General features: G+C 43.6%; 2 long non-coding RNA genes across 3 annotated transcripts; one reads left to right on the top strand and one right to left on the bottom strand.

The window, feature by feature from the left end:
• Nucleotides 1-4,471: 4,471 nt before the first annotated feature.
• Nucleotides 4,472-22,495, bottom strand: LOC121037014 (uncharacterized). Of its 2 annotated transcripts, none has more exons than XR_005793572.1 (3): nucleotides 22,338-22,495; nucleotides 9,901-9,996; nucleotides 4,472-4,656 (listed from the first exon to the last, which is right to left on the bottom strand). It is a non-coding gene; the product is annotated as an uncharacterized LOC121037014 (long non-coding RNA). The 2 variants fall into 2 exon arrangements; XR_005793573.1 differs by lacking the exon at nucleotides 22,338-22,495 and adding an exon at nucleotides 12,959-13,046.
• LOC121037009 (uncharacterized) lies at nucleotides 13,168-17,501 on the top strand. Its single transcript, XR_005793569.1, has 3 exons — nucleotides 13,168-14,278; nucleotides 16,696-17,026; nucleotides 17,233-17,501. It is a non-coding gene; the product is annotated as an uncharacterized LOC121037009 (long non-coding RNA).
• Nucleotides 22,496-23,988: the final 1,493 nt, after the last annotated feature.

Consider the following 23,988-nt stretch of genomic DNA (forward strand, 5'->3'; position numbering starts at 1 on the left):
GGAAGTATTCAGGGGGCAGCAGGACTTAGTCCACAATAGGGTCCAGAAGCTTCCTCCAAGGTAGGTTTTCAGAAGAAAGTGTAGACAAATTGAAACTTCAGTCAGCATCAACAAACAGGAAATCTGGCTTAGAGGACCCCGGAATAAATAGAGAAAGAAGAGTGAAAGCATAATATGACCCATATTCTCCAGTGAAGAGACTGACCGCATACTCTGGACACCATAAAGAAGATCCGATGTTCTCATGAGGTTCCAAACAGTTCTGGCCAATGGTGTAGGAACTCTGATTTGTATTGCAAATGTCTTGGATTTTCCTGACCAATAACAATAACAGCAATAATAATAATAGTTTTTAAAAACTCTTAAAGATTATTTCAGAGAACCAATGACTATGTGTTTCTGCCACTGATCGCCCACCTTACAGAATTCAGAGCCCCAGGGGAAGAGGAAGCCCGACCCCCTCCGAGCCCCAGCTCCTCTCACTTCCTCCTCCTGGGTAAGCGCATTCCTAGCTTCTCTGCGGCCACAGGGTGTGGCTCTGTGGCGGGCAGTTACCTGAGATGTCTTCTAAGATTTACTTACGTCCTTTTCCTGAGTATTCATCTAACTACATAATCATTTGCTTTTCTTTTCTTTTTCTCAGAATTTCCAGATCATCCTTTTCTTTACACCATAAGTATTTTTTGAATATATACCTTCAGGTACATACCCACCTGTATGCAAAACCTATGCTGGGCCTGGGGTGCCTGAGTGGCTCAGTCAGTTAAGCATCTGACTCTTGATTTTGGCTCAGGTCGTGAGCTTGAGCCCTGCATCAAGGTCTGTGCTGACAGTGCAGAGCCTGCTTGGGATTCTCTCTCTCTCTCTCTCTCTCTCTCTCTCCTCCACCCCCCCAAATAAATAAATAAACTTAAAAAAAAAAGCCAGACTGGTCACTGCAGAAATACAAAAACATACAAACTTCAGAGATGTGGATAAATGACAGCAATGGAAAAACACTGTTTCAAAGAAGCTTCAAAATACAGCAGGATTTTTAGAAGAGGAAAGATTCCTGGCTGGGATGGTCAGCACAGGCTTCTCCGAGGGAGCGCGCCCTGTAAGCTGGGCTTTAAGAAATGAGTGCATACCCCTTTAGAGAAGATGGAGGGAGAGGAAAGCGATCTAGGTGAGGACAGAGCATATAGTAGGGGGCTTTATACTAACACTCCCCAGCCTTTTAAATTCATGCTTTCTTGGCTGCAGGTGCCTGGTTATTTGGGGTACAATCTTGCAACGTGTGGATAAATAAATCCTGGAGACCTGGTGCACAGGTTACTGAATACAGACAACAGTATTGTATTATGATCATCCAATTGGCCGAGAGATTAGATCTTAATTATTCCCAGCACAAAAAAAGAGATGGTAATTACATGAGGCGAGAGAGGTGTTGACTATGGCTACAATGGCAATCATAGTACAATACATAAATGTATCAGAACAACATGTTGTACACCTAAAATTTATATAATGTTACATGTCAGGTAATACTCCAGGATCCATTCTTTCTCTTTTCTTTCTTTCTTTCTTTCTTTCTTTCTTTCTTTCTTTCTTTTCTTTCAATAAACATAAAAAATCCACATCCTCCTTTAATGTTATTTGGATCGCAAAATAAATTAAACATCAACACTTAAAACAAATTGAAGTAATTAAATAAAACAAAGTCCCCCCCTCCAACTTTCTCTCTCTCTCCCTCTCTCTCTCTCTCTCTCTTTGTCTCTGTCTCTTCCCCCCTCAACAATATACCCACCCAATTCTTATTAAAGGAACAAATAATGTGAAGGTGACCCTTTCCAAAACCGGAAAACTATGAACATCCTCCCTACCTCCCCATGGCATCACTGGCCCTTAAAAAACAAAAAACATAAAACAAAAAAACCACATACACACACACACACACACACACACACACACACAATCTCAGGGAGTGCCGTGAAAACAACTGCGGTGGGGGGTGCGGGGTGTTGCTGGGCTCAACACAGTTTCTGGCAGGAGGAGGGGGGTCCCCAGAAACTGAAAATCAGAGTTTTCATTTTATTGCTCAAATTTGAGCTGACTAAACCTGGCAAGAGTACATCTACAGACCACCTCTTTCTCCATCAAGTATGGAGAGAGCTTGAAGACTAACAACTACATACTTGCTGTAAGAAGAGCAGACATTTTTTAAGAAAGGCCTGATTCATTAGAAGTGCACAGTGGTCATGTTAGTTCTAGATTTGGTGGGCGATGCATCACCAAAGGGACTTTTATATGAAACACTGAAAGGTCCCGCGGTGACAAGCCTCGGTCACGGGGCAGAGACCGACAGAATTCTTCCTCCAGAGGACGGAAGGCAGGGCCCCCCATCCCTGCTCTCCGGGAAAAGGCCTGCCCATCACAGACTTCTCTCCCTACAAAGTGAAACAGAGGGCACTAGGATTCCAGCACCCGAATAAATACAGGGCTCGTTGATATGTGAAATGGTTAACGGGAAGTGCAAATGCCATGGGTCATATGGGTTAATTCAGAAAGAAAACACATGCAATCATGCCATTAATCGTTGGCTTGAAATCTTAACTCCCACGACGGGCTCAATTCTTAGACTTTCTTCTAAAGAACAGTAATAAAGGAGAGGGGAGCCAGATTGAGCCCCTAGCAGTTTTTTAATCAGAAAAGAGTGCCTGAGCCATGAGATTTAACATCGGCAATGAAGCTTCATGAGCTAAGTAAGAGCACTGGCCTGCTGTATCTCCCTAAAACCCTATCTTCCATAATGGAAGATAGTTGGAAGAAAGTGGGAATTGCATTGCACAAAGGCGGCTGATTCTGTTACAAAGTTCACAGAAGTTCACACTGAACTTGGCAGGCCAGGGCAGGGAGCTTTGGCAATTCCACAGATTTGGATTTCAGTTCTCTAAATCTGCCCTCGGGATTCCATTCTCCAGAGGATGGGTTGGCAGCAGAAAGGCCCTTCTGTGACTGATTAGCTGCTGTACCTTATTTACAATTTGCAGGGTATTATTCCAGGGAAGGAAAGACAGTTCCGTGGAAGTAAGTAAAGTCTCATGTGGTTTGACGTTTTCTGCTAACCTCATAAGCCCCTCCCCTCCTAACCCCATTATTTTTTGGAGCCCATATGAAGAAAACTTACGAAGAGCTGGGTTTGGAGGATGTCACCAGATGAGACATAATTTTGGGTGTTTGTTTGTTTCTCAAAAATATCACCTTTGTCCTCTAACCCTCCCAACACGGGGGAAGGACAGCCTGGAAAATAAAAAGAGGACGGGAGAGGGGTACAATCTGTTGCTCTAAATAGACACTAAGTAAATATTTGAGTCTCCAACCACAAGGTCTGGTCATTTCTTCCATGACCTGAGGGCACTTTCTAATCATCAGATCAAAAACAGGGTTGGGTCGGTTTCCAACAGAGTAAAATCTAAGATTTTCCACTCTTTGATTCTTATGTAGCTTTGTATTCTTATCTCTCAGTATATCTTCCTCCCCCAATTTTGTCACCCCTCCCGACACTCACCCACAGCCCTCCCTACCTGCCTGCTCCCCACCTGCCTGCCCACCAGCCAACCGTCTCCCAACGTACACGCGTGAGCCCTAATGCACATGCACACACACGCTTCATCTCAAGCACTGACTGAGAACCTCCAATGTGCCAGATACAGAGCTAAAATCCTCCCAATAAACCTAAAAGCTAGGTACTTTTTAATGCCCCCACGTTACAGGTGAAGAAACAGCCTCAGAGAGATTAAGCGACTTGCCTAAGGTCACACCACTGGGAAGGATTGTAGACGTGGGGCTAGAACCCAGGTTTCCTGACTTGTGAGTAAAAACATTACCTCTGTTGGGGCACCTGGGTGGCTCAGTTAAGCGTCCGACCTCACCTCAGGTCACGATCTCATGGTTTGTAAGTTTGAGCCCCGCATCAGGCTCTGCACTGACAGTGAGGAGTCTGCTTGAGATTCTCTCGCTCCCTCTCTCCCTGCCCCTGTCCTGTTCACTCTCTTTCTCTCAAAATATATAAATAAGCTTAAAGAAAAAACAAAACTTTAAAAGAAACCATTACCTCTGTTACCTGCCCACAACTCCCACAAATCTGCCTGTTCAAGTATAGTATTTGCTTTTTTATTAACACATCATGCGAGGATGATTTTCCCATAATCCCATTGAACCCTCTCCTCTCTCTCCTACCTTTCCTTTGTACTTTGATTTGAGCTGTAGTAGGGCATTTAACGATATCAATTTTATGTCAAAGTTAATACATCTCTGCCTCCCTAAGGCCATCCAGCACCTACTAAAGCCGATGCACGTGTGGGTCTCCGGTGAGATCCGCCATTATGTCCTGCACACAGCAGGTGCTTAAAATAGTGCTGACTCTACCAGAAGAAAAGAATTCCTGAACCCCTTCAGCAATGTGAACATAACCACAGAGAATGGGAAAACCTCAGTTGTCACTATTTTTTTATTTTAGATATTTCTCCTTTCTCTTAAGCAAGAGCCAGTGCTAATCAGCAGCGCCCCGATCCCAGCAAGCCTATGCGGAGATAGACAGCAGAGTCCCGGAATTCTCCGTGTCTTCACGGTCTCTCCTCTCCAACTCTTCCTCTTTGCTTGGTTTGTCTTTGTAATCTAGAACATCAGCAAATACATTTCATAAGGTCAATTATTACATCAATAACCGAGGCCTGGCCACAGGACAACTCCCCAACGAACTTTATTCACCTCAACTCACTGGAGTGGCTAAGAAATGACCTTAAAAATGATATACTGGGAAGCAAACAAACAAAAATAATGAATATATATACTAATAAATTTATCGTACAAAGGATAGAAAGCGAAATAGAGGAAGAGAGGCAGGGAACTTATGTCAAAAGGCTGTGTGGCCCGAGGTTAGTGTTATAGGTTTTTGGAGTTACACTGAGTTTGAATCAAAGCTCTACAACTTTTTAGCCATGTAACTTTGGATGAAGTATTTCATTTCTCTATGCCTCAGTTCTCTCCTCTAAAAAGTAGAGAAAATACCAGCTCCAATCTTTTATGAGGGTGAAATACGATATTACATGCTAAGTGCTTAGAACAGTGCCTGTAACAGAGTAAGTTTTCACCCTGACCCAGAATTTTACATGGTTATGACCACAACACTGTAACAGTTGTGTCTATGGAATCTGGGAAATGCACAGGTCTTGGAGTTAGAAGACCTGATTTAAATTTCCGCTCTGCCCCTGAACAAGCTGTGTGATCTTGGGCCAATCCTGTCCCTCTCTGAGTTTTAAATTCCTCACCCACACTTGGGTTTCTCATCTCTCAAGTCCTACCCTATTTCTGGGGGAAGAGGAAGATACTTCCTTGTCAGTCTGTCCTCCCTCCCTCAGGTCTCTCCCTGGGCTCTGGGTCATTCTGCAGTGACGGTATCAGTCGTCCTCCCTGGATATGGCACAGGTATGATCACATCCTACTGGTCAATTCTTGCTGGATGGTCCTTTAGCCAGAAGCCGATTCACTAGCCATCGTCAGAGCTGAGTCTACCCAATCATAAGCAAAACGTCCTAGCTTCATTATCCATTATCCAGGTTAAGGGATCTTAGTGTAAGTCCCTCTCACACAATGGCTCTGGGGACTCTTTGCTAGGACCTATAATCCCAAGGTTGACAAACACTTTTCAGACTGAGACTGGAAACCAAAAGGATGTTGAAAATAAAAGATAAACACATTTAACTATGTAAATAAACACCCTTATACATCTGTGGGCAAAAAAAAAAAAAAAAAAAGCCACAAAAAAAATCAGTAGAAAAATAACAGATTTGGGATAAAATATAACACAAGTAACAGACCAAAGATGAATATCTATAAGATAAAAAGAGCATTGACAAATTGGCCAAAAAAAAAAAAAAAAAGCAATTCAGAAAAATACACAAAAGATAGTAAATACGGGATTCAGAAAAGAGCTCATCCAAATAGCAAAATTATTTAAATTAATTACGGTTGGGAAATGCAAATGTATGCAACAATGAGATATCACTTTACTCCTATTATACGCCAAAAGGTTTTTAAATTGAAAGCATCAAATGAATACAAATGGAGTAAAACCTCGGGGATGCACTGAAGAGGGTCCTCTCACATATTGTTGATAGAAGTGGAAATTGTCACAGCCTTTTGGAAACAATCTGACAATGTCTATTAAAATGTAATAAATATCACATACCCTTCTACCCTTCAATTTCACTCCTGGGAATCTATCCCATAAACATAAAACTGCTGCTACAAAGGACATGTTCACAAGAATATTTATTATAGCCTTGTTTGTAGTGACAAACCCGGAAATAATGCCCATCAGTAGGGGAATGATCCAATAAATTATGTATATCCACACAAAACGAGATTTTTATAACCATTAAGAGAATGAGTTAGAGCTATACCAGTTGGCTTAGAGGGATTTCCATGAAGCATTATTGAGTGAAAAACACAAGTGTGTATAATATGAACCCATTCTTATAGAATAAATAACGGCAAATTTTCACTTGTAGGATTACATGGGCATGGAGAAAAATCCGGAAGAACACATCCTGGGCCATAACGTGTTTTATCGGGCGGAGACTGAGGTCCAGGGATGATGAACAAGGAGAAATACGGAGGAACTTGAGGGGAAAATCAAGCAAAAAATGACAAGGAACAACAACAACAAAAAAGACTACAGGCTATGCTCACACTTATGAAAACTTATATTCGTGTGTATGTATAAAGAAACTGTTTATTAGCTAAAAGTATATAATTGAAAAAACAATGGGCAGCCCTTGATCATTTTTGCTTCATCTTCAGGGAGAAGCCTGCCCTGTGAAGCTGGTGTAGAATGGGTCCCTCCTATGCATGTGGTAGCAGCCAGGACATCTCAGAGCTCGGGAGACTGACAGGGATTTTATTCTACACCCACCTCTCCTCCTATTCCTTCTCCCCGGTTCCACTCCCCTGCCTTTCCAAAGAAACAGAGACAGTGTGAATATAATATGGCCTGTTAGTGAGGTAGTCAAGGACCATCAACATGGGCCCTAAAAGAGGTTATTTGGTGTTTGGAGGTACATTTTGAAGTATTTAAAGCCACCTTAGAAAAGCCACACAAGACCCCAGGATCAGATGCACACCCTGGAATTTGAAGCCAGAAACCTGGGAGCAAAAGACAGGAGACTCGGGGAAGAAACAAGCAGAATGTCTTCTAGTTCTTGAGACAGAGGAGATTAGACACCCCCAGCCAGCCGCCTACTGAAGACGGCTCACGTGCTTAACAAACACTTCACATTTTATCGCTGTGAAGGGTATCGCTGGGCTGCTAAGAAAAGACGTTCTCAGAAGCCAGAAATGACGTAAAAGTGAGAATTTAGGGGTGGCGCCTGGGTGGCTCAGTCGGTTAAGCGTCTGACTTCGGCTCAAGTCATGATCTCACGGTTTGGTTTGTAGGTTCGAGCCCCCCCATCAGGCTCTGCACTGAGTGTGGAGTCTGCTTGGAATTCCCTCTCTTTCCTTCTCCCTCTGCCCCTCCCCCACTCATACGTTCTCAGAAATAAATAAATAAACTTAAAAAAAAAAAAATAAAGTAAAAGTGAGAATTCCGATAGGTAATCCACTTTGCTTTTGGGGGTGTAAGCCAAACCCTGGTGTTGAATTTCTGTTTTGACAGTGAAAACTCAAAGCCTCAGTCTCATCCGGAGAAAGAAGTGTGGAGGGTCCCCCCTTGTAGATCTCTAAGAGCAACACTGTCATCATTAGGGTAAATGGGAAATAAACTTATCCCACAGAAGAGGAAATAATATTAGGAACAGAATTAATAAATACAAATACAAACATACAACAGAGAGGATCCATAAATCCAAAATAATTCTTTGAAAAGTGTTCTGAAGTTGACAAGCCTCTGATAATACTGATCAAAGGGGGAAAAAAAAGAACAATCATTTTTTAAAATCATATTATGGGGGCGCCTGGGTGGCTCGGTCCGTTAAACATCCGACTCTTGGTTTTGGCTCAGGTCATGATCTCCTGGTTTGTGAGTTCAAGCCCCACATCCAGAATTCTCTCTGCCTGAAATTCTCTCTCTCTCTGCCCCTTCCCCACTCGAATTTTTCTCTCTCTCAAAATAAATAAACTTTAAAAAACAAAATACAGTAAAATCACATTATGAATGAAAAAGTAATTGCTGCAGATAGGAAAAATAGATTATTCTACATAGATTTGTGCCAAGGAATTATAAACAGGTAAAAGAAAAAAATTCTTAGGGAAAAAAAAAGTACCAAAATGTTATCAAAAAAATAAAACCTAATGATTTGGTGAAAAATTTAAAAATCAAATCCATAGTTAAAAATGTTCCCGCCAAATAAACATACCATTCCAGTCTTGGATAAATTCTTCCACAAAGTAGGAAAATACGTAACTCTTTCCACTCTAGGAGGCTGGCATAACCCATACCAACCATCAAGGATAGTCTGGAAAAGGAAAACTACTCATAGATGATTTTACTCATAAACGCTGACATAAAATCACCAACAAGGCACCAGCAAATCAAATCCACTTATAAATAATAAAAAAGACAACACGACAGGATGAACTGACTGTATAACGGATCAAACGGGAAAGAGCTCCTGATCGTCTTAATAGATGCAGAAAAGCATTCTACAAAATTCAGCATCTATCATGGCAAGAAATAGTTGCTACACTACAAAAAGAAGAAAGTATTTTTCTTAAAACCCACCCCACACATAATAGTAAATGGTGAGTGCAGAGAACGCAGGGACCAAAAGCATTCCCTTGCGGATGGGGAACAGTCAACAGCTATGGCCACTTGTACTGGGCATCACGCTGGAGATCCTGGCCGGCAGGACAAGCCGAGGGAAGAGCCACAAGAAAGAATCTCCTGAGGACCCACCCGAGGCTGACTTTGTGGAAAAACGGGTTACAGGAGCAGGGAAAGTTCCAAGATACCTTCTGCACGCTGCGTAAATTCAAGTCCTGCTACTCGTAAGGCTTTGGGACACAGCGTGGCATTTTTGGAGGGACATGCATGGAAGGCCCAGTGCCTGGTCCATATTACAGGTCAATTAAAAATTAATATTGGGAAGAGCAAAAGGCTGTTGGAAATTGTCGAGGGGCGCTTGGGTGGCTCGGTCAGTTGATCTGACTTCAGCTCAGGTCATGAGCTCACAGTTTGTGGGTTCGAGCCCCGCATCGGGCTCTGGTGCTGACAGCGTGGAACCTGGTTGGGGTTCTTTCTCTCTCCTCTCTCTCTGCCCCTCCCCTGCACATGGGCATGCTCTCTCTCTCAAAATACACAAATAAACTTTAAAAAATGTATATATGTATGTATTGCATGCTTATACATGTGTATGTATCTGTATTAGTGAAATACATATAAATCTCTCTCACTATATAGCAATTTCTCCCCAGAAACTTGGTGCATTTCTCAGAGAGACAGGGAAGAAAAATACTTTGAAATTTTATATTAATGCTCTGTGCTGACAGCATGGAGCCTGCTTCAGATTCTCTGTCTCCCTCTCTCCCTGCCCCTGCCCTGCTCGTACCCTCTCTCTCTCTCAAAAATAAACATTAAAAAAAGAAGAAGAAGAAGAGAAATTGTTGAAATGTCATACCATATCCAGCCTTAGTGAGTGACAGTGCACAGTAGGATTGAAGCAGCCCTGTGAGTGAGTCCAGGAGCCACAAAGCTCGGATTCCCCACTACCCTCCCAGGGGCCAGTGCCTGACTCACATCCCCTGTAGAGATCACTAAAGACCTGCCCGGACTAGTAGAGATGGAGAGATGGAGACTCCTTTCCTGGAGGAGCTAATTTCTACACACGGTCGCTAGAAACAAAAAATACCAAGCACCCTTACGTGAGATAAAACCACTTTTCAAGCAACGACTCCGTTCTCATGGCCATTCGGTCGGAGACGTTTCCAAGCATCTTCTTAGAGTTTAGGCATCTCTATCTGAAATCACAGGATTCCATCAGGGGAGTAAAAAGTTAGGAGACCCTATTGGCCATAAAACAATTATAAACTTTTCATGACATAGGAAGATAATGCAAATCAAGTTGCTTTTTTGAAGTTTTTGAAGCAGCATGCCTATATCACTGTCTTACTTTTATGACGGTATTTATTCTACCCCGGGGTCCACTTCAAAAATAGAACTTCCTCTTTCCCCCATCCAAGCTCGTTTTTATCTTTCATCTACAAAAAAAAAATATTTGCAATTTCTAAAGTTTCTTAATTTTGACAGTCCCCAGACTCTGAACTAAGCAAGGCTTTCTGTAATAATTAGGTTCCCAAGTCAAGGGGGGATTTTGGTGCTTCCGAAAGCTTAAATTCTGGGGCAGGCTTGAACTTCCTTCCTCTTTCTCTTCTGCGTTTTGCTTCCTTGGTCTTTGCGATTGGGGAAATTTTTTCCTCTCCGAGTCACAGTCTCTTACTGTTAAAAAAAAAAAAAAATCTTACAGCATCACCTTCACATTCCCTTTCTGCTTCTTATTTCCCAGAGTCCTTCTAGCATTCCAAGGGTGATAATGGAGCGCATGCTAGACCCGAGTCGGGAGATCATCGTTTTACAAGGGTTTCTTTTCTGAGTGTGGAAAAAAAGAGGTTGGGTTGGGTACGAAAGGTCCTGGATTAAAGTCCTCATTTACGTCGTCTTGGGGAGGATATATCCCCTCTGTGGGCCCTAGTTTCCTCCTGGGTAAAGGAAATGTTGGTCTACCGCAGGAATTCCAGAGTCAGGCAGCAAACGTGAAGGAAGGAAGTGCACTGAGTGTCAGAAAAGCGCTGGCGTCCAGAGGCAATACGGAGAGGTGGGGACTGCGGAGGTCTGGCCCGGGCACCTCCTGAAGTGAGGACTTGTTCTCGACTGCAGCAACACCATTCAACCACCACAGGAATGTGAGCTCTGTGTTGGCAGACTTCCAATTTCTTAAGAGAGCCCTGAAATGTGGATTTGTATTTAAATTCTTTTGATTTAAAAAAAAAAAATTTTTTTTAATGTTTAGTTTTGAGAGACAGAGAGACAGAGACAGAGCACAAGTGGGGAAGGGGCAGAGAGCTGGAGACACAGAATCTGAAGCAGCCTCTAGGCTCTGAGCTGTCAGCACAGAGCCCGACGTGGGGCTTGAGCTCATGAACTGCGAGATCATGACCTGAACCAAAGTCAGATGCTTAACCGACTGAGCCACCAGGCGCCCCTTGATTTTTTTTTTTTTTTTTTTTGTTTTTTTTTTTGTTTAATTGCTTGCTCAAAACTTATAAATCATCACAGGTCTTTTTTGAGAAAACTCCTAGAGTCTCTTTTATGTCTAACGTCATAGGATCCTAAGTTCTGCCACGGAACTTTCCGAGAGTCTCCTACATTCCTCCCTCCAGTTTTTGCAAGTCTTCTTGGAGCTTTGTGTTAGGGCACCTAGGCCCCTGGGGCTTTCCTTCAGATTTCGGAATGTCTACCTCATTCTCAGGGGAGAAGCATTTTGGAGCTAGGATTTCCTCACAGACAGGATTCTCCTAAGTCTGATTCCTGGTCTTGGGGTAAGCAAAGGATGAGCCGGCACTGAGAGTTCCGCCTCGAGACCAGCCTCCCCCCTCGGAACGGGCCAGCGGGACTGTTGGCCAGGGAACTAGGCGAGTCTCTTCCCACCTACAACCCCTTTTTGAGAAGTGGAGTCTCTCCTCCCTTATCTGAAATGGGAGGGTTTCTGGAGTGTGAGCTTCCTCACCAATCCGTTCGCCTTCTTGGATGCTGGGATTCTTGGTCTTTCCCTGCTCCATTTTCTCACCGACCACTAACCCTGCCCAAACGACCCTACGCTGTGCGGCTCACCGCCAAAAAACCACCCAGCAGTGTCTGCTTGGTCTGACTAGCCCCCATTCCCCGCTCCTGTTTGGTTCCTGAGAGTCACAAAGGCCCTCCTCTGGCCAACATTTCTTAGCTACTTAGGCTCCGTTTATCCTCATAGTAGCTTCCACACAAACACTGACTTTCCTCCGCATCAGGTCCCTCCAGCAGTACTGCACGTAAGGAGATAATACGACCAAGTGGCTACGAGCCTAAGCTTTAAATACAGAGTTCCTGGGTTCAAAACCATAAGGGCAAACAATCCTACAGCTGCCATTTACTGGCTTTGTGGTCTCAGGCACATTGCTTCAAATGTCTGAACCCAATTTCTCCATCGGTGAAATGTATACAGTAAAGCATACCTGTGGTGGTTAATTTTATACATCAACTTGGCTGCCCAAAGTGCCCGGATACGTAGTCAAACACTACTCTGGATGTGTCTGTGAGGGTGTTTTTGGATGACGTTACCATTTAAGTCAACAGAGTTTGAGATCACCCTCTGTAATGTCGGTGGGCCTGGCCCAATCAGGCAAAGAACCGAACAGAACGAAAAGACTGACCTCCCCTGAGCAAGAGTTATTTCTGCCAGGAAAATGCTTTCAGACTTCAACCACAACATCAACTCTTCCCAAGGCAGCCTGCAGACCCACTCTATAGATTCGGTGCTTGCCAGCACATGGACTGATCCCTTAAAAACTCTCTCTCTCACATATATGTATTACATATAATTTATATTTTAAATGTATATTATATATATATATATATGTGAGAGAGAGAGAGATACACATAGCACATATATATGTTATATAACACTCTATGTGCTGTGTGTATATAGAGAGACATTATTACATATATTATATATGGACATTTATTTATTGTATCTTATCTATTGTATGTATATTGTATCAGACATAAAAGTCCACCTCTATCCATATTGTACCTACATTTGTATTGTATATTGTAACTATATCTATATACACACTGTTCTGTTGGGGCTGTTTCTCCGAAGAACCCTGACGGATACATATGAATTCTTAAAAGGATAACATGAGATAAGGTTTATAAAAGCTGAATAACATAGTGCCTGGTATGCACAAATCTCTCCATAAGTGGTAAAAAGAGACAAATGATTCTAGCTGGCTCCACTTCTTCCCTCTTTCTCTCCACCCCCACAAGCCCAGGGCCCCAGCTGCTGGCAGCCTCACCCCTGCACTGTTATCTCATAGGCTACAGGTGATGTAAGACTTGGCTTTAGGCAGGAGGAGGATACGAATGACATGCCACCCTGCCCACAATATTCTGGGAGCAGAGTCACCTATTTCAGAGCCACGTGTTCAGGTGTTACTGCGGGGTGCCTGCAGGTTTGGGATTATGATGGCCACATCATCTAGCACCTTCTGAAACTAGAAGAGCCCCAGGTCAGCCTACTCAAAGGCCACAAGGATTCAGATCAGCCATGTGTGACAAGAGATCCAAATCCAAACTCTCTCCAGATATCCAGACTCCCCGACCGGCCTACCAACCGTCCGGCAAGCAAAAACTATCACAGTACGTGCTAAATCAACAAACCGTAAGAGGAAGCAAGGAAGATAGAAATGCATCTTCGGAAAGAGGAGCCCTTCTACGTTCTTACTGCCCTTTATTTACTTAGGGTCTGGACACCTGGCCCTGCTGGGGATCAGCCAGACCAAATAGCATCCCTGCACTCAGCGGCTTTGCTGTCTCCACCAGAGACCCCGTTAGACTGGAGGAGCCTCTGAAAACTTGCCCTTCTCCGGGCAAGCTGCTTACTGGGAGCGGCAGCTATAGATTTCTGCCCCAATTGTTTTTGGCTTGGACAGCCTATGCTTTTACAAACAGACCCTGACCGCCCTGAAGTCATTTCTGTCCTGGATCTCCATCCCAGGCCACTGTATTGTTTTCATTTCCTGTGCTTCTGCACTTCCTTACCATAACATTATCGCACATTCCCGGCGCTACTGGGCGGCAGGCGGGCTGATACACCATCATTTGGCATCAGTCGAAATTGTTCCATAGAACTTCTAATCACGGGTCCCTTAAGGCGCCCCGCAGGAGCTTACAGCAACTCGGGAGCGAATGTCACAGGAATGCAAAGCCTGACGTGAGACGTGGTATATATTTCCAAGATAGGCTGCCTTCTATTGAAATTGGCTGGTGAGGAATCCCACGCGCCCAGCAAGGAATCGGGAAGTGGAATGTACACAGTGAGGTGCATATGGAATCCCCAACCTCCCTTTTACCCGGGTCTCATAAGTGAGATAAGTTACCAAACCCCAAGGGCAGATGGCCACCGTCCTGACAGCGCTACAGATCTTTCCCCTTCTTGGGCAAGCTGCCCCAACTACCTGCTCCACAACGGTATACAGCGCCAAACAGGTGAAACCCATAGCCCTTAGTTTATCTCAGGCCTCTCTGATTATAAGATTTCAGACACTTTAAAATGGGGGTGGAGGCGCCTGGGTGGCGCAGTCGGTTAAGCGTCCGACTTCAGCCAGGTCACGATCTCGCGGTCCGTGAGTTCGAGCCCCGCGTCGGGCTCTGGGCTGATGGCTCAGAGCCTGGAGCCTGCTTCCGATTCTGTGTCTCCCTCTCTCTCTGCCCCTCCCCCGTTCATGCTCTGTCTCTCTCTGTCCCAAAAATAAAAACGTTGAAAAAAAAAAATTTAAAATGGGGGTGGGGGGGTGGCTAAGGGTGATTAGAAAACATCATTCATCAAAAGGCACATTCTTATTTCAGAAATGTTAAAAAATGGGAGAGAGGGTTCTAAAATGGATAAAATACAATATTAAAGACCTGGGAGTATTTTAGCAGACGAGTGATTTGTTTGGGGTACAAGGCATATCTATTCTATCATCTTATATCATTGATAATGTTGATGGCTGCAAAAATCAGAGTAATATATTACATTTTCATCATGTTTTGTACTTTATAACATGTGAAAAGACTTCGTGGTCCTTCATCCTTCCAAGAGAAATCCTGAAGTGCCAACCTGATTTTCCTCCTCTATCCAGAAAGAATTCTTTCGTACTGGGAGAGGAGCTAAGTGCATCCACATAAGGAAAGAAAGGAGGGTGTGGAGAGGGGCAAAAAATAATAACACACAGTAGAGAAAGGGAAAGGTTTTGGGGCGGGGGGACTTGAACCGAGAGCGTGAAGTATGTATGTGTGAAGAAGGGGTTTTCTGTTTATTGTGTGCTTAGCTCTGCTTTGCTGTCCTTCCGGAGACGTGAGGAGGGAGTGGAATTCCTTTTTAATTACTTTTGGCCATTGTACTGTGCTTCTTAATTAAGTATGATACCATTTTTAGAGTGACCACTTGGGTCCAGGTTTTTAAGGGGAATCATTGACATTGTAATATGGCAGGGCAAATATCATTTGGTGAAGTATTTAAAGTATTTAAAGGATAGTTATAAAAATGCTATAATTAATCAATTTTCACTGAGTAAATGCATAATTCTCCATATATTCAGAATGGTGGAAGGGGCAAGGCCAGTTGAGAGATGCAGTAAAACGTCCCGCTTCAATGAAGCTATGACAACTAAATTGAATAACTGTTCAAATGTTTGAACCGAATGGTCAACTGGCTTTGCGAATTGTTCCCCAAATTTAGTATATCTGTAGGTAGCCAATCATGACATTGTTAAAATTACTATTAAAAAGACGTGTGCCTTCGTCAATTCCACACCTGAGTACCGAAGAGAAACGAGAACCTGTGTATGTCCACACAAAGACTTGTATGCAAATGTCCGTAGCAACAGTATTCACAAGAGCCAAAAAGTGGGCCCAATCCCAATGTCCCTCACTGAGTGGTAGGATAAACAAAAGGTGGTACGTCCATACAATGGGTTCTATTCGGCAATAAGAAGCAACAGAGTACTGGTACATGCTACCACAAAGAGGAAACACAGATACGTTATGCTAAGTGAAAAAAAAAAATACACAAAAAAACTATTCCATTTACATGAAATATCTAGAAAAGGTAAACCCGAGGCGACAGGAAGTACATTAGGGGTTGCCTGGAGTTGGGGTTGGGAAAAATGGCCATGAGAGATATCATGGGGCGATGGAAATGTGCTTAAGCTGGATTATGGTGATGGTTACATAGCTCTGTTCATGTACTAAAATCACTGAATTTGTGCGCTGAAAATGGACACATTTTATGGTATGTAAATTATACCTTAATAAAGTTGATAAAAGAAAAACAAAAGGAGGAGAAGGAGGAAGTGTGCCATTTACAATGAAACTCAAAGAGATTAATTAGGAAGTGGGGAGAAATGGGTGAAAGTGGCCCATGTGTACAGGAGGGATTGTTGGCTGTAGGGTTAGAGTGAAGGACACATAGTGAAAGCTACAATGCGGGAAATAGGTGCTATGGTATGTATTTGATGTTAATAATGGAGGAGGGAAAGTGATTAACAGAAAGGCAAAGTGTCGAGTGCTAGGCTAGAGGACCACCACCAAGTTTTGACGCCTGTTCATGTAAATTCAGGAGATCAGAAGTTGGTATTAAGTCCATCATCAGAAACTTAACCTGTAGGTAAGATGAGGGTACGTAGCTTCTGGCCATCGCATTTTGCTAGTAAAGTCCCAGCACAAGAAGCTTTTGGTAAATTATTATCTACTATTGTACAAAAGAAACCAATCAACTTGACAATCTATTGTTCCGGGAGAGTTCAGTTATTGCCCTAGGTAAGTACTTGGTATTTGGATGTAGTCCAAAATATTATTGCTTTGAAAATACTTAATTTGTTTCTACTTTTACGATGTATAAAATCATTTGTCTTGTTTTACAGTACAGTTTTATGGTGCCAAACGAGTAAACTTCTGTTGATGAAAACTTCAAAAACCAAAAGGAACACCTGTTCCTGGTAAGGATTAAAACAAACAGAAGGGAGTATTAAATTCTAGGCAAACAGTAGCTTCCTTGTATCACCCAGAAGACAGAGGGACTCAGAAAGACAAAATGCAACACCGAGAAAGAAATTCACAAAGGCGTCTCTGCCTACAGTTTCTGCACATTCCTCCACCTTGCCCTTCTTCTCCCCTCTACCAAACAGCCCAGGAGGTAAAGGAAAGGAGATGAGTTACTCAATCTACTTGCCTACCTGGATGATTCTAAAAAGGGTAAGTTCCAATCTTTTGCAATATGAGAAGGTCCCAGGAGGTATAGCAGAATAAACATGGCTAACCATATGTGGGCATTCTCCAGAGAAACCAAAATCTCCTCAAGTCTCCTGAATTACTGAAGCCAGGTCTTAAGTCCAGAAAGGGTGAGAGTATGGTGCCAGTAATTGGCAAGACTCTTAAGCTCGTGTCTTTCCATGCTCCAGGTACCCCTGAACCAGACCAGGAGGTGGTAGCTTTATGAGAGTGGGGGCCAAGTCCACATTCTTGTTCAGCTCCCGCGAGATGAACTTACTAGTGGTCTGGAGGAGGCCATGCTGGGGAGAAGAATGTCATCTCTGCCAAAGAGCAAGACAGTGGTCTACTGGCACTGATCTTGGACCCGGGGGTGATGCTGAGTGGCCTTCCCATGGCAGTTGGTACACCAGATCTCTCTCCCAACTTGTGCTTGTATTTTTTTTTTTAATGTTGCTATTAATTTTCTCTTGTTTGTTTGGGTCCATTTTAAAGAGTATAGAATTTGAAATCAGAAAAACCAGGATATAAACCTGGGTGCTCTGCAGTATTGTGTTGAATGGTCTTGGGGAATTTATGTAAGCCCTGAGCCTCATCCAAAATGAGAATAATTGTAGCCAAATTATGGAAAAAGCCTAAATGTCCATCAACTGACGAATGGATAAAGAAGATGTGGTTGATATATACAATGGAATACTACTTGGCAATGAGAAAGAATGAAACCTGGCCATTCGCAGCAACGTGGATGGAACTGGAGAGTGTTATGCTAAGTGAAATAAGTCAGGCAGAGAAAGACAGATACCATATGTTTTCACTCATATGTGGATCCTGAGAAACTTAACAGAAGACCACGGGGGAGGGGAAGGGGGAAAAAAAAGTTACAGAAACGGAGGGAGGGAGACAAAGCATAAGAGACTCTTAAATACAGAGAACAAACTGAGGGTTGATGGGGGTGGGAAGGAGGGGAGAGTGGGTGATGGGCTTTGAGGAGGGCACCTGTTGGGATGAGCACCGGGTGTTGTATGGAAACCAATCTGACAATAAATTGTATTTAATACAAAAAATTACTTCAAATTTAAAAATAAATAAGTAAATTAATTAACTAATTAAAAAATGAGAATAATTGGTTATACCTACCACTGAAAGTTGTTTAGAGACTTAAATAAGATCATTCTTTAGAGAAGAGCTTTGTAAGGTGCTGTATATGTACATCATTATTTTTGAAGCTTTGACCCTCACTTTTTTGGGTGTTAGCTACTCCCCCTTTGTTTTTGCCACTCACTAATGTTATAAACTAGTCTCTTGTATCTTCATCTAAGTTATTCAAAAAGACAGAAAGGAGGGTGAGGAAGGGTGAGGGGAGCGAGGTGGGGGAGGACCCGGACAGGACTGACTGAGGACAGAGTTCTATTGTTCAATGCCAGCAGCCTCCCTCAAGCTGTCACTAATCAGCACATCTGATTAATGACAGCAAAATTTTTTAACCAGCCAAGAACTAATCTATTTGTCCTAAATCAGCCTGTGTTTCCCAATCTTCTCAAAGAGATCATGAAAGGATTTGTCAAACCCCTTAAAATCCAGGACGCTACCCTCATGACCCTCCCTTGATCTGCCTGTCCAGCTTTTTCACAAAGGAAATCAGATTTGCTACACCAGGTTCATCCTTCCTGAGCTCGTGCTACCCCCACACATCCTGTAGAAATCCCCACAGGCCACTTGTTCTAAATTTGTTCTAGAATGTTCCAGGGAGGTATCTCTCCTTGGGGTGATAGGCCTTGGGAGAATCCTGATGGCATGCCAGATTAGTAAGGAGAGAAGGGTGTCAGGTGCCTATCTTTGTCTGGGAGCCACACGCAAGGCAGTGCGGGTGAGCAGCAGGAATGTACGTGGGCATTCACACGAGGAGTCTGCAAAGCCACACCTGAAGTGACCGCAATCAAAGGCCTGGGGAATAGGTAAATTGAGAATTAAGGTGGTCAGGCATGACAGAGCAGCACCTGATCGCAGGAGTATAAAACCAAGACTGGAAGCAGAAGGGATTGACTGAACGTTACCCACCCAAGCTGAGGCATGAGGATGCTCAGATGAATTCACCGAACTCCTACCAGTGCCCAGCCTGATTTATTAGCCCAACCACAGGCTTTTTCCCTAGAGTATTTTATAGGACATCCATCCAGGACACAAACAGAAACTCACGCTTATATACAGTTTCTCCCACCTCCTCTGAAAATTCATCCATTGGGGTGTATCTGTCTTCCGGCCCTTTCTCCATCAGCCGCGGCTTTTGCAACATTCCTAGCAGCTCCTTCTCCATCAAAGCTGCTGGTTGTTTCAATAGAGTTGAGTCAGGGCTAAGAATATGGGCTTTGGTGCCTGATAGACCTGGATGTATGTCCCCACAAGGCCTTTTGCTTCAGTGAGAACTAACCAACTTGAGCCTGAATTTTCTTGTTGAAAAAATAAGGATAACAGTAATCCCACCAAATGGGGTCTTTGTGAGGCTTCCACAAAATCACGTATTTAAAGCGCATGGCATGGCCCCCGTATACCATGTAGGCTCCACGCACGTTCCTATGGCCAACCACACCTTTACTCCCCTTGGTTCACTCCTCTCAGGATCAATACCCTTTGCCATGTGACTGGCAGTTCTCCCCACCAGAGATGGTGTGTATCTTCCGTCTCATTGGCGTTGACCTTGGCTGCCTGTGACTCGCTTTAGCCACTGGAATGTGGGCAGAAGGAACGATGTGCCTCTTCTGAGTCCAAGCCTTACACATCGTATCATATAGTTCTCATCCTGTCGTGCTCTGCCATGACCGAGGGAAGGATATGCCCCAGAAGGCCTACTGGTACCTGGGTAATGCTAAACACACGGAGCAAAGTTGGACCCAATGCATAGCTTGAAGCCACGTCTAGCAGAGCTCAGCCTAGATCAGCCAAACAGCAGCCAGCCCACAAGCACACGAACAAGAAATAAGTGCTCATTTTTGTCCACCACAGGGTTTTGAAATGGTTTTTAAAGCGGCATTATTGTGGCAATAATTTATACTTACCTTGTCCAAGGCTTGGCGACTTAAGCGAATTTAAAAAGCAGTTAAAGGGTGCATTTCTCTTTTACTCCATTTCCTGCCAAGCCTCAATATAATAGAAAGAGAATGGGTTCTGGGCCCAGAGAGACTTAATTCCTAACTAGCTTCCTGAGTAACCTAGGACAGGTCATTTAACCGCCCTGGACTTGATTCTTCATCTGTTAAAGGGGAATGAGAATACCAGCCCCTGTTAGTGTGAGGGCTAAATGGCATAATTTATATCACACATGTGGACACGGCAAGGGTTCTCAAGAAAGGTGAGTAACTCTCCTCTTTTCTTTATAAGTTTATTGTGCTTTGGAGAGCCTCATGTCCAGACCTGGACAGAGCAGAAAGAAGTGAATAGAGTTTGGACGCCTCTCCCAGAACACAGGGGTTGAGGCGTTTGGCTTTGTCTCAGACTTGGGTTTGTTCATTCACATTTTTGTGGCTCTGTCGTGTGCCAGGCACTGGGAATCTGGTGGCCAATAAGACCAATGAAGGCACTACTCTCATGGAGCTTACATCTTAGAAGAGATCGAAATAGATAACAAGTAAGAAAACAATAAATAAACTACACAATTCCAAGCAGGGAAAAGTGCCATGAACTAAATACAAAAGGACGATGTGATAGACAGTGACAGAGTCGGGACCAGTGGTCAGGCCGACCTCGCTGAGCCAGTGACAGTCTCTGCTTTCCAAATAGCAGAAATAGTCCTTTCTAGCCCTTCTCGCTCCACACTTACTCAGAGAAGCTCTTGTCGTCAACACTTTAACAAGTTACATTTTTTCTTTCCTTAACCACCTGCCACCCTTGGTATAGATCCAAGTTAAGTCTTTCTAAATTCATGCTTGATCGTGTGTTCTTCCTTCCTCCTTCTGTGCATGTCTGGATTCTGTAAGTTACCTTAGGCAGCCACACCCACCTTTTTAGACACCCTCCTTTTCTTCCTCACTGGCACCATTTTTGGTTTCTTACATAGCAGAGGCTCTGTTTGGAAAGGCTCTCACCTTGTCATGCCATCTGCCCTTAAAAAACCTTGCCTGGAGCTTATCTTTGAAATCTTCTCCTCTGTCGCCAACAATATTTGACCGTCGCCCCAAGTCCCCATCTTGGCTCACAAGAACTCCAAGTTAAGTGAGAAGATCACCTGAATTATCCCAGCTCACGTCCGCTTCAGCCTTGTTTGCGGCCAGAGGAAGGGCTCACGCAGGCAGTATCCCTCACGCCTGGTGGATGAACTTGTCAGCAACATGTGCCAATAATTTAGTAGATGCTTCTTCTGCCTTTAGCAAACTGAATTGCCAGCTGTTATCTTGAGTAGACTGGTGATTCGGAAAATGTATTGGTCATACGCATGACCCAAGTAGCCTGTCAAAAATACTGATTCTGATCCACTAGGCCCAATGCCAGGCCCAAAACTTCTGCATTTCTTTTTAAATTTTTTTTTTCAACGTTTATTTATTTTTGGGACAGAGAGAGACAGAGCATGAACGGGGGAGGGGCAGAGAGAGAGGGAGACACAGAATCGGAAACAGGCTCCAGGCTCCGAGCCATCAGCCCAGAGCCTGACGCGGGGCTCGAACTCCCGGACCGCGAGATCGTGACCTGGCTGAAGTCGGACGCTTAACCGACTGCGCCACCCAGGAGCCCCTAAAACTTCTGCATTTCAAACACACTCCAGGTGCTGCTTGTGCTGCTGATTAGCAGAGCACATTTTGAATAGGTAGTTTCAACCCTAAATTATCTCTGCCTCAAGGTACCTCTACCTGGAAAGTAGTCTGGGGCACATGCCCAGGGCAGTATTTCTTCTCTTTGATATTCTGCCTTAATTCCAGGGCCTCACTCCCCAATTTCCTCCCTTCTACATAGTGTTCTCTACAATCATGTTGATTTTCCCAGTTTGCTGTCCAGACAAGGGGTACATCTTATTAGGGCGGGGAAGAACAGAATAGAAGATCTGTCATCATTGTTCAAAGAACATAAAATGACCCCCTGAAAATTAAAGGAGAAAAATTGACAGATAAAACCCTAAAATCACATTCAAGGGGAAAAGTCATCCATTTATATAACCAGAAGAACAACAGTGAGAAAGTACCCAATAATTTTTAAGAAAAATTTTTTTAATTAAAAAAGTTTTTTAATTTTAAATTAAAAAAAAAGTAGGAGAAAAAAGATCATGAAAAATACTCATTCAATTGTTCATTCATTCATCCATTCAATTCACCTAATACTTGAGCAACTATTCTGTGCCAGGCTTTTCCAGGTATGGCTGTTGAAAATGACAGAATCCATCCCTTTCCTCGTAGAGCTGACATCCTGCGGAAAAAGATAGCAAGGCAGCAGACAAATAGACACATAATTACAAATAATGCTTGACTACAAAGGAAATAAGGTGTTAACCCCCTCCCCCCCCACTACTGTGCAGAAAGTGGTGAGGGGCCTCCCTCAGGAAGCCATGGTCAAGCTGAGAGTCCAAAGATGAGAAGCAGCGGGACCTGTGAAGAGTCAGATTGGAGGCGGAGGGAAGAAAGATCACTTCAAGGAGAGGAACAGGATCTGCGACGGCCCTGAGGCGGGAAAGAATCTAGTGGGTCTGAGGAACTGAAATGAGTCTGTCTGGCTGGAGCCTAGCACAGTGGGTGGGGAGAGCGGCAGCAGAGGAAGTTGAAAGGGTGCTTTATAGTCTCGGACATTTACACCCATGGACTAACTGTGGCTGTTAAGCAAAATGAACTTGAAAGCTTAGTACAAGAGAGTAAATCTGTACTTTGGTGGGATGGGACTTGTTTACACAAATATTCCCAGAGTGTCTACTTGTTCCAGGATTGGTATATGGAAATAGATGGTAGATTAAACAGAAGAAAAGGATCTGATCGAAAGGAATGGGCAAGACCATCGATCACTGTTGAGAAAGCTGTTGATTTACTTGGGTAGATATGAACCCAAGAAGGGAATTTGGTAGAGAGTGTTGGGTGGGGGGTGGCAGACATCACTGTAACCTTGGATTGGACTGGCCTTGGATCATGGAAGCAAGAAGAGGCTAAACATACTGCACATGCTTTGGGTTTGTGTGTGTGAACGTGTTGTGGGGTGTGTGAGAGAGAGAGAGAGAGAGAGTTTAAAAATATATATCAATGATATTAAAGAAAACCCTCCATAATCTCACCAAGCTCACCTAACCTCTTCCCCTTTTGCCACATCTTTCTAGCACTTGTTGGTACGCATAAGTGGCCCACTTACTACATCCATCACACGGGTACCATGTTGTCATCCCTAATTGTCACTACAACATACGCTGATATGCAAATGCAGCCCCTACAATGCTCTGTGTTTCTGTGGTCTCCACAATTATATTTTAAGGGGGTACTCCAGATTTTTTTTAAAGAGAAAACAATTCTCTTCTCCTGTGGTGGTTGTGAGGCCAAGTTTTGGAGTCCGACAGGCCTGGAGTCAAACCCTCGCTTTGACAATTTACTATCTGGGCAACTTTGGCGAAGCTGGCCTCTTGAAACGGCAGTCTTGTTGCCCATAAAAAGGAACGGTGACCCTTAGCTCCCAGAATTGCTATAAGAATTGCGATATTGGATAGAAATTGAACATGGAGATGGGTCCATGGTGGTAAATGGAAGCTGTTTTATTAATAGCACCATTTTTATTATTCTCTTTGAGAAATTACAAACAGGATATAGCACAGCACAGAGGAACTCTCAAGAGAGTAAATTTCATCTAAGTTTCACAGCAACAGACAAGACCAGTTGTCCCCTTCGGGGTCTAGGGGAAGGTCTTTTCTCCAGATTAGGTCAGGCATTCACGCCACCCATTTCTGCTGCCTGCCCCACCTCTCTGCACCTGGTTTCCCTCCCAAACAGGGATTT

The sequence above is a fragment of the Herpailurus yagouaroundi genome, unplaced genomic scaffold (genome assembly GCF_014898765.1).
Source record: "Herpailurus yagouaroundi ecotype Mexico unplaced genomic scaffold, PumYag 28, whole genome shotgun sequence".
NCBI classification, from domain to species: Eukaryota; Metazoa; Chordata; class Mammalia; order Carnivora; family Felidae; genus Herpailurus; species Herpailurus yagouaroundi.